At 41.5% G+C, this 12095-nt stretch overlaps 1 protein-coding gene across 6 annotated transcripts in view; it reads left to right on the forward strand.

The window, feature by feature from the left end:
• Positions 1–401: 401 nt before the first annotated feature.
• Positions 402–12095, forward strand: part of LOC124622521 — a 105379-nt gene continuing 93685 nt past the window's right edge. For all 6 annotated transcript variants that reach the window (XM_047148251.1, XM_047148246.1, XM_047148252.1 and 3 more), the window contains exon 1: positions 402–1012. The gene's annotated coding sequence lies outside the window, so the exon portion shown is untranslated. The remainder of the gene's footprint in view (positions 1013–12095) is intronic.

Here is a 12095-nt window from a genome sequence, read left to right on the forward strand (position 1 = left end):
AAGGAGATAAATGCAAGTAACGAATAATTTTTACAGTCACTGTATCAAATTTTCCTGTGCTGTACGTAGTAGGCTACTATGAGTATATTATAGCTGTAAAGAAAGGCATTTCACGAATGATTTCGCCATATTGTCTTGTGCTTTTGATTCGGTGAGTTTGTACTCCACTACTGGCCATTCAAAAGTTCCGCCCGGAGTTTGGCAGAAAAATGGCCGCCGTATCGTCCGGTTGGCCACTCTCTCCCTGTACAGGCTCTCTAGCAACAGGTGGCAGCTAGCGCCATCTCGTAGCGATGACGTCACCCGATCACTCGCCGCATGCCGCGCGCCCTGCTGCCGGCCGGTGGAACTATATGGGCAGGCACATTCCGCGCACGTGATTCGAGTTGCATTGCATTGCTGCGCAGAAGCACGCAGTGCCAATCCACGCGAAGCTTCTTGCGTTCATGAAATGCATAAAACGCGGCAGAATTAGTCCTTTATATGTCACTACACACTGTAGCGTCCTGGGAAAAAGGTTCGGATAAGCACGTGTTGTGTTGTGTGATAAGTATCCCTCTAGCATGAATGTAAATTGTCACTGTTTATTCACTAGAGCGTTAACAGTTCACACGACTGAAGCTTGTCATACTGTTTTAAAATCGTTCCCGGTTTGAATAACCACAACAAAAGTGTCTCAACAGTGTTTCTTATTTAGTGCGTTTATACGCTTATTTTTAAGCATGCATTTATTAAACGTCTCTGCTAACACATTTTATTCATCGCACCGTAAAGTCTCATCGTGTGTGATTGCATTGTTTATGTGTTGTCGATAACACATCGTCCCAGCACTGTGTCTTTAGCGAAATTAGTGACAGTTTGTGCCTGAAAAGTAGCATGTCACTATGGTGCACTACACTATATTGCTTTCTGTGCGTGTGTGAATGTTTTATCACTCATTGGATTAGGCCACAAGAAGAGGCTGAAGACGTTGGTTCCTCTCCCGTCGGCTGCTACACATCGTCAACAAACGGTGAGTTGGACCTAGCCATTGTTTATAATCTCTTTCTCCTAATTATATGTAAACACTTCGAAGTCCACATTTCGCACTCTCTTGAGTGTCCTATGTTCTGTTGATAGTCCACTTATCCTTGTGACACTATTTGCGACACATGTAAACAGTCGCTTTTGCAAATTTACATCTTATTTACAATTGAGTCCCTGCTACCTGAATACCAGAAAGCGACGTACTAAATACCTAACTATTTACATAATACATAAATATTAAACTTGTTTACATTGAAACCATGCCTGCATAGAAATATGATGCTGCTATATACTACAGCAGTCTGGTTTAACATTCCTACTGAGTGGCTCATATGTGCAAGATTACTGTCAACACACATGAGACCACGACCGTTCCATGTTGCACAGTACATGTGAAATTCCTAGTCGCAACAAATGGAAAACGACCGCAGAGAACAAAGCACGAGAGATCCCCCCCCCCCTCCAAAAAAAAAAGAGAAAGCCAAAACCCCGAAATTCGTGGTCGCGAAATTAAACCTTCCTCAAAAACCATGTGTGTCAAGCCTGTGTCTCGCCAAGCATAATCGGTTCATCTCATGGTCTTATAAAACTGTGCTTACAACCAGGCATATAAATGAGTCTTAATACTACTTTACTACAGTGTTATCTGTGTCATAAATTGTGTTCACATAAAAATGCATATAGATGTATACAATAAACAAACATCAGTAAAAATGTAAATGCATAGATGCTTACTAACTTTGAGTCAAAACCTTACAGATATTATTTACATAGATCTGTGGATGTTATTATTTCTGTAGCACATTTCTGGTGGGAAATATGAGAACATGGTATTCATGGACGAAAATTGTCAATAAGAAGTTTCCTAATCAAACATTCTTTAAATGACTCAGTCAGAGGTTCTTCAGAATCAGAATGTTTATTATCCCGTAACATACAAAGTCAAATCACAGATCTGATGTACTGGGGACTCGTCAACATTACATTTACATTACAATTACAATTTGTATATACAGTATTACTAAAACAATATATCAACACTCCAGTTTACATGAATTACAAAGTAATATATAACAACAGTGTTTGCATAGTGGACATATTTTTACAATCATTTATTTGACACAAAACTGCTAAGCTTAATTTACAGGTGATGTTTCCTTGCTCAGACTTCCACATCATCGTTCATAAATTCTTCTACAGAGTAATAAAATTTTTTCCGCTAATAACTTGTGCAGCTTTGATTTAAATTGCTCTAGCTCCATGCTATTTATTTGTTTCTTTTTTAGCATGTTGTAGATTTTCATGCCTATTATTGTGGGGTTTGTGCATATGACTTTAACCTGTGAGTAGGAAGCATTGTCTTATTCCTAGTGCTGTATTGATGCTTAATATTGTTGTCTACGAATAACATACGGTTACTGTATACAAAAATAATCAGTTCAGAGATGTGCAAACAGAGGGCACTTAATACCACTAGATTTCTTAACAGTGGGCGACAAGATTTTTTTGGTCTTGCATTACACATATTTCTAACAATTGATTTTTGTAATTTTAATATTCTAATGATTTTGCTTGTATTACCCCAAAAGATAATGCCATACCTTATAACAGCTTCAAAATAGCTGTGATAAACTACTTTTCTTATCTCCATGCTAGTTGAATATGACAAAATCTTCATAGCAAAGGTCAGGCTGTTTATCTTATTTGCTTTCTATATATGAAGACCAGGATAAATTTTGATTCCTAAAAATTTAACACAATCTGATTCTTTCAGTACTTGGTTACTGCAGGTAATATGAATTTCATTTATCTTAGAGTTTATAGTTTTGAACTGTAGTAAATGTTTTTTTCCAATATGCGATTTTAACACATTTAGTCAGAACCAGTTTTCTACACTGTCTAATAGATTTGTGGCTGTTGAGGGAATTTGTTGTGAGTGATTGGTTTTGATGAGGGCAGCCGTATCATCAGTGAATAAAACTGAGTGTGAATTTATGTTTAGTGGCAAGTCATTTATGTACAGTAAGAATAAAATTGGAACCAAAAGTCAGCCTTGTGGAACACCTTGTGAAATAATCATCCATTCAGAGAAGAAATTTCCCTTGCTTGATGATATAACTACTCTGTGTTTCTTCTTTGTGAGGTATAACCTGAACCACTCTAAAACATGACCTCCAGTTCCGTATTTTTCCATTTTATACAGGAGCCATTGATGGTTTACACAATCAAATGCTTTTATGAGGTCACAGAACAATCCTGCAACTTTGCTAGACTTGTCTAAGGCAGAACAAATTTTTTTCACAGACTCATAATAATAATAATAATAATAATAATAATAGTATTTATTCAACATTGAATAATCAGATACAATCCGTAGAAATCATACAGTGTCAGGACATCATACAGATTATTTTCTGAATACGTCAGTTTATAAATTACAAACTAAAGATTTGTTTGTATTAACAAATTTTATGTTTTGATGCATTTTACATTTGGTAGTATACAATCACAATATTACAAATATTGTTGTTATCAACATTATATTAGTTGTAGGTTAGTTAAAACTATGAGCTTGACATACTTATGAAGCAATTTTCATACAGGTATAATACTTGTCTAGGGAATGAAAATGGTTTTCAATTAGAATTCTTTTTAGCTGATCTTTTGTTAGTGGGAAGGGTTGTGAGACTTTTTGGTTGGGCATTGGATAGCTTCAGCCCAGCATGAAGTACATTTTTTTCATATAAAGCTGTTCTGTGGCTATTTACATGGTATCTGAACTTTAGCCTTGAATCGTACTGGTGCAGGTCACAGTTGAAATTTGGATTTATTGTTTCCACAAGCAGTATAACTTTCAATATGTATACACCTATAATGGTAAGCACACCTAACTTTGGGAACAGATTCCGACACGATTCTCGAGGTTTGGCACCACAAATAATTCTGATAGCTTTATTCTGTAGTATTAATAATGTGCTTAGGTTGGCTTGAGTTGTTGCACCCCATATTTCTACAGCATGGTTTAAATTTGATGAGAATAGGGCATGATAGGCAGTTTTTAGTACACACATGCCGTTACAATATTTGCTAATCATATTTATAGGAAACACATTCTTCGACAGCTTACATGCTAAGGAATCGATATGCATGTCCCGTTTGAGGCTGTCCTGGATTGTAATTCCGAAGAACTTTGTCCATTTTTCCTTATTTACAATATCATTTTCTATGTATAATTTCATGTCAAATTCTATTTGTTTCCGTATGTTAAATTCCATCATTGCAGTCTTTGAAGCACTTACACCTGCCTAATATCGTGTGGGGCCCCCGCGAGGACGCAGAAGTGCCGCGGCACGACGTGGGATGCACTCGACTAACTGGAGGGAGTGGACACCACGAACCGTGCACGGCTGTCCATGAATCCGTAGGAGTGCGACGAGATGGATTCTCTTCTGACAGCACGTTGCCAGACATCCCGGATATGCTCAATAATGTTCATGTCTGGGGAGTTTGGTGGGCGGCGGTAGTGTTTAAACTCAGAAGAGTGTTCCTGGAGCCACTCTGTAGCAATTCTGGACGTGTGGGGTGTCGCATTGACCCGCTGGAATTGCCCACGTCCATGGATGCAGGTGATCAGACAGGATGCTTACGTACTTGTCACCTGCGAGAACTGTATCTAGGCGTATCAGGGATCCCATATCACTCCAAGAGCTACACGCCCCTCACCACTACAGAGTCTCCAGCAGCTTGAACAGTCCCCTGCTGGCGTGCAGGGTCGTTGGATTCATGAGGTTGTTTCCATACCCGTACACATCTGTCCGATCGATACAATTTGAAAAGAGACTCGTCCCAGCAGGCAACACGTTTCCGGTCATCAACAGTCCAATGTCGGCGTTGAGGGGCCCAGGCGACGCATAAAGCTTTGTGTCGTGCAGTCATCGAGGGTACACGAGTGGGACTTCTGCTCCGAAAGCGCATATCGATGATGTTTCGTCGAACGGTTCGCACGCTGCCACTTGTTCGTGGCCCAGCACTGAAACCTGCAGCAATTTTCGGAAGGGTCGCACTTATGTCAGGTTGGGCGATTCTCTTCAGTCGTCGTTGGTCCCGTTCTTGTAGGATCTTTTTCTGGCCACAGCGATGTCGGGAGACCTGATGTTTTGCCGGATACCTGATATTCACGGTATACTCGTGAAATGGTCGTAAGGGAAGATCCCCACTTCATCGCTACCTCGGAGATCCTGTGTCCCATCTCTCATGCGTGGACTATAATTCCACGTTCAAACTCACGTAAATCTCGATAACCTGCCATTGTAGCAGCAGTAAACTATCCAACAGCTGCGCCAGACAGTCGTTGTCTTCCATAGGCGTTGCCGACCGCAGCGCCGTATTCTGGTTGTCTGTGTGTCCCTTTGAATGCGCACGCCTGTGTCAGTTTGTTTGCCGCTTCGGTGTATGTCAGGCCCGTAGTATGGGATCGGTACCACGACGCCTCTGTCCTCGGAGACGACCGCTGCACTGCCGTTTGCTATTAAAAAGACGCCGAATGCATGTCACGAAAAAGGACTTTGGCGGGTAACGTAACTCTGTCTTCAGTTATTAAAATTACCAATCAAAATTTGCGAATATGAGATGAAGGGAAGGACGTCATGCCAGAAAAGTTAAAAACGCTGTAACTTTCTGGCACCACTTTACTTCTCTCACAACCAATTAGCGTCAGAAGCAACCACCACCTTATACGCATGTATTACGAAAATTTGCACGGCATGTGTCACGAGAGACGCCCGGGAGGCGCCGCCGTCGTACCCCCCCCCCCCCCCCCTTCACGGACACCACCCGAGTTTAAGTTGCACGAACAACGTGGCCATCTGATCAACCGACCCGGATCAGGATAGCCACCGCAGCACATTTCAGTTACCACTGTCTATACTTTTACAAATAAATTCGTAATACTTTGTCAGCATGAACAGGAAGGAATCACGATTCACACTCGTAGCAGTGCAAGTTCAAAAACATAACAAAGTAACTTCTTTTTACATGTAAACTAAGAAAAAAATATTGAATTTAATTGATGAAAGGAGACAATATAAAAATGCAGTAAATGAAGCAGGCAAAAGGGAATACAAACGTCTCAGAAATGAGATCCAAAGGAAGTGCAAAATGGTTAAGCAGGGATGGCTAGAGCACAAATGTAGAGGCTTATTTCACTAGCGGTAAGATAGATACTGCCTACAGGAAAATTAAACAGACCTTTGGAGAAAAGAGAACCACTTGTACAAATATCAAGAGCTCATATGACCCAGTTCTAAACAAAGAAGGGAAAGCAGAAAGGTGGAAGGGGTATATAGAGGGTCTATACAAGGTTGATGTACTTGAGGACAATATTATGGAAATAGAAGAGGATGTAGATGAAGATGAAATAGGAGATACGATACTGCATGAAGAGTTTGACAGAGCACTGAAAGACCCGAGTCGAAACAAGGCCGTGGGAGTAGACAGCATTCCATTAGAACTACTAGCGGCCTTGGGACAGACAGTCCTGACAAAACTCTACCATCTGGTGAGCAACATGTATGAGACCAGCGAAATACCCTCAGGCTTCAAGAAGAATATAATAATTCCAATCCCAAAGAAAGCAGGTGTTGACAGATGTCAAAATTACAGAACTATGAGTTTAATAAGTCACAGCTGCAAAATACTAACGCGAATTCTTTACAGACCTCGGCGAAGATGAGTTTGGATTCCGCAGAAATGTTGGAACACGTGAGGCAATACTGACCCCACGACTTATCTTAGATATTTCGCTGCGCCAAGTCACAACCAGACTGTTGTATTCCAACTGTACGTAGACCTCTGGCTACACGCTACAGATCAGTCTGTCACCAAAGCCAGATTTTTGCTGCCGATTCAAGCTGTGATCATATGCCCCGGCTTAACAATAGTACAGGAAATCGCGAGATGCCATAGGACGTGCTACTGGGTATTTGAGGTACCGGTGTGTACAGCAATGTAGACGACCACCTCTCCAAGGTCTCGCTGTATGGTGGTACAACACGCAATGTGTGTTCTTCATGAGCAGTAAAAAGGGCGGAAATGCTGTTTATGTTGATCTCTGTTCCAATTTTCTGTACAGGTCCAAAACTCTCGGTACTTAGGTGATGCAAAACTGTTTTTGATGCGTATATTTCGCCGTGTTCGGTGAAGCTTGGCATGTTTGTCAAGCTTAGATCGTGCTTAACGTGTGTGCGGAAAATTTGACAAGATGGCGGACGTTGGTTGTGTCGATGATACGCAGCGCATGTTTAGTGAAAATTGCTTTATTACGATTTATCACACTGTATTGTGAGTTTCCACAACTGTGGAATATACGATCGAGGACAAAAACAAAATAGCACTGACAATTATCAAAATGATAGAGGTATCACATCTTTCCCAGCCATATACTAGGTAGCAAGGGTTTATGAACAAAACCGATGTTTTACGTATAACATACAAGAGTGAGTGCCATGACATAAAATAAATCGAAGTCCTTCGGTTCTTCCGCGTCAGAGGACAAAGTAGAAGAGAATAATTTTGCGCGTACAATACTTGGCGCTTTTTTTTTCTTTTTTTCAGTGTGAGGACGAAGTTACTAACGGGTCACTGTCGTTTACGGCTTTTCGTGTGTGTGTATTTCTCTCTCATTTTTAACCATTCCCTGTACCAGGGTCTCGTTCTTTAAACATTGTTCCAGAGTCCTGTTACAAATACTGTATCTGCACTTTCAGCCATTCCCGCAAGTGCCAAAATGCAGAATACACAAAAAAGCGTCTGCTTCAAAACTAAGGTTAAATTGACAAACTTTCTTGGCACGTGTATAGGCTTGTTTGACACGTGCGTGGCTAGATAAGAGCGAATGTGACGCACGAATTTCCTCTTTTACGCTGCGCGTAACGAGTTTTTGAGAGTTTTATTGCCCATTCGAAGAAAGCTGATTTCGTCATCGGGTTCTGATAATAATAGGCCCGTTTAGCTGATTTTGATGTGTAAATCTCTCATTTTAAGCCATTTCCTGGACCAGTGACATTCTTCTTCTTTCTTTCTTTCTCCTTCTTCTTCTTCTTCTTCTTCTTTTTCTTCAAACATAGCACCAACGTCAATACCAGGATGGCTTTGTCTGCATTTATCGCTATTCTCATTACTGTCAAAATGGCAGAATTTTATACGAGGGCTGTTCAAAAATTAAGGTGACTTTTCAAATTGCGCGGACAACGTACATCCGGTTATCGATCTTTTTGTTTTGTTATGTTGGTACACACGTCCCGAACATACGTTCACAGTTTCAAGTTTGTTTTTGACAGATAGAAAGGTTAGACGTGTTTTAGTGTGCTCGACTATTTCCGATTATTACAAAAAATGGAGCAGAGAATTTGTATAATCAATTTTTTTATGAAAAATGGAATCAAGTGGTCTAAAAAACTTCAGATGTTGACAGTGGCATACGGTGAGTCTGCTCTAAGTGAAAAAAAAAGTTTACAAGTGGTACAAGCTTTTCCAAGATGGCCGAGATGCCACTGACGAACCTCGCTCTGGCCACCTCAGCACATCAACAACAGATGATAACGTCGAAGCTGTGAAGAAAATTGTTTTGGAAGATAGTCGAATTACCGTAAGACAAGCTGCTGAGGATGTTGGCATATCGGTCGGCTCGTGTCATGCAGTTGTTTTTTGGATATTTTGGGCATGAGACAAGTGTTAACGAAGTTTGTTTCGAAACTTCTCAATTTTGTTCAGAAAAACCGTCGTTTGAGCATCGTTCAGGAGCTCTTGACTTGCGATAATGATGATCCTGATTTGCTGAAATGGGTCGTACCTGGTGACGAAACATGGGTTTACTGTTGTGACGTCGAAACCAAAGCCAAGTCGTCCCAATGGAAAAGCATCCAGGAGAGGCAAGGCCGAACAAAGCACGCCAAATCCGGTCAAATGTCAAAGTTCTGCTGCTCACTGTTTTTTTTTTTCCAATCACAGTGGCGTAGTGCATCGTGAATTTTTGCCTCAAGGTCGCACGGTCAATGGGTATTACCTTGACGTCCGGAACTGACGAAAAACAATTCACCGCTTTTGCACCACGATAGTGCACCTGTTCATTCATCGTTGCTTCTGGGAGATTTTTTGGCCAAAAACAACACGACAGTCATTCCTCAGCCACGATATTCACCGGATTTGGTTCCCTGCGACCTTTTTCCTGTTCCCAAAACTGAAGAGACCTATAAAAGGACGAAGATTTTCAACGATTGAGGAAATAAAAATTGCACTGCTGGAAGTACTCAAGGCTGTACCACAAAGTTCTTATGAGAAGTGCTTCGAGGATTGGAAGAAGCGCTGCCACAAGTGTATTGTATCAAAGGGGATTACTCTGAAGGGGACAGCATGAATACTGATGAATAAATAAGTGTTTTTTCATAAAAATATAAAGTCGCCTTACTTTTTGAACACACCTCGTCTGTCGGTATCGCACTTTCAGGCACTGTAGCTCAACAAACCTAGAAAAACAGGACTATCTTGGATATATCTATAACGCACTGTAGCACCGAAACCGCATATTTGCGTGATAAGCATGTATAAATACGAAATCCACCAAATACAGCACTACCTATCTGGTCTATGCGGGACTATAACTTCGGAAAATGTGAAAGTGAGATTGCGCTGTACGGTGTGCTTTTGTTCTACAGTCTGGGCAGAGGACACGTCATAGCTTCAACCAATCAGAACATAGAATGAGAGTACATTACACGTTATGTAATCAGCCAATCATATCATCTCATTCTCAACGCGCGTACACACAATCGACGAAAAAAATTGTTAAAACTGAAACACAAATAAAGTGGATAGTCCAGTGTACTGTACAAAACGTACAGTACCTAGCAAAATGCTGCTGTAACATACCTGTAATGTCGAGGAAACTGAAGGCGTCGGTTTCCCCAAAAAGGCAGTGAGTTGTAGTCGCGACTTGTGCTTGCAACATTCTTCAAAAGACTTCCTGTATCTTAATTCCGCTGGAAGGGTAAATTGTACCCGCTTCAACAAAAAAGTGATGTAATATTTATTTTTGGTTATGTACTCGACAGAACATACCCTCAGCTAGGTAACCCTGGAAATATTTGGTCTCTCTGTCGTTTTGTGGAATGGCACCTCTGGAGTCCCACTTCATTCTCTCCACGTTCTGTGTGTGGACGGAACGCTCTTACGTATCTGTAAGGTTCAGACTATGGTTCACTCTGACCTGCTGAAAACCTACAGTGCCGACTAGAGTGTTGTATTAACTGAAGCAGTCACTAACGATCGTCGTTCCAGAGAGGATCTTTCCTTTTATTATTCTGAACCACTCTTACTTCATCAGAAATTCAGTGGGCTCAAGGAAGCGTTTTTTAGCTCGGCCCTCCCTGAATTCCACCGACAGTTTCCTGAGATTTCACGGCCATTGGTGAGTCCTTTTTCGAAATTTCGCTGCGCCAAGTCACAACCAGACTGTTGTATTCCAACTGTACGTAGACCTCTGGCTACACGCTACAGATCAGTCTGTCACCAAAGCCAGATTTTTGCTGCCGATTCAAGCTGTGATCATATGCCCCGGCTTAACAATAGTACAGGAAATCGCGAGAAATTCGGAAAATACAGCCAAAAAGAGCTTAATCGCGCCCCTGCAAATCGCGACCTATTCGTAGAACAGCCAAGTACGTGTAACAACAAAAAATACAAAAGTCACAGCTTCACTGCCAGTAATGTAACCCAAGATCACTGAACCCTCCTAGAATTGACGGTTGCAGTTGGCACCAACGTGGTTCCCGTCAACACTCTTAGCAGTATGATCGTCAGTATACGGTGTAAAACAGGACATTTTGTATGTAGCAAACCGATGGAGACCTTATAATTGTAATTAATTAGTGCGTAAACTATAAATTATGAGTTCCTTCGAATAAAATAAGAATAGTAAAATTTAAGATGGTTAGTAGTAATGTCCGTCGAGCAGTCTAAGGCGCTACAGTCATGGACTGTTCGGCTGGTCCCGGCGGAGGTCCGAGTCCTCCCTCGGGCATGGGTGTGTGTGTGTTTGTCCTTAGGATAATTTAGGTTAAGCAGTGTGTAAGCTTAGGGACTGATGACCTTAGCAGTTAAGCCCCATAAGATTTCACACACATTTGAACGTTTTAGTAATGTCAGTGTCATGTGTCCCACCCCCCCCCCCCCCCCCCCCTCGTCACCGTCCCCCTTTAATGTTCTAGGATTAAGTTCTGTTATTATGTCCAAGCCGTGACACACCCTCGGGAATCGCGAAATCAAAATCATTATACAGGGTGCGTCAAAAAACTGTATACACACTTTGAAGCGTCATAGAAAATTTATTTCCCGGCCTACAATGTTAAATTTCTGAAAACTTAAAGTCCAATTGGAAAAATAAATGTACTTTTGCAAATGTGATTAATGTTCAAACTAGTGGCCTTCAGCATCAATACATTTCTGAGTACGAGTCACCACTGACTCCGTACATTGTACCAAAGTGTCCAAAGAGATTTCTGCGCACACCGCCTGAATCTCATTCCAAAGTGTGTCCAGGTTACTTGGTTTACGTTTGTACACCTCATCTTTTACTGTGTCCCGTAAGAAGGAATCCAGCGGCGTGAGGTGTGGAGAGCGTGCAGGAAACTGGATTGGTCCCCTGCGTCCTATCCACTGGCCTGGCACATCGTGATCCAGGTATGCTCGTACGTCCCTATGATAGTGCGGCGGGGCGCCATCTTGTTGGAAATAAAACTCATCATTACCGTATAATGCACCAATGGCATGGAAATTGGAGTCAGCTAGCATTGTTAGGTACGTTTCTCCAGTAACAGTACCTTCAAAGTGGAAAGGCCCAATGAGTCCCCTTGCAGACAAACCACACCACACATTTACACCAGGCAAATTCACAGCCTTTTCAACTGTAATGTGACGATTATCTTCAGCCCAGTACACACAACTGTGGCTATTGACAGCTCCATTGAGTTTGTATTGGACTTCATCCGACCAAATTATGCTACCCATAAATCCCG

Source organism: Schistocerca americana, chromosome 7 (assembly GCF_021461395.2).
Source record: "Schistocerca americana isolate TAMUIC-IGC-003095 chromosome 7, iqSchAmer2.1, whole genome shotgun sequence".
In the NCBI taxonomy this organism is placed as follows: domain Eukaryota; kingdom Metazoa; phylum Arthropoda; class Insecta; order Orthoptera; family Acrididae; genus Schistocerca; species Schistocerca americana.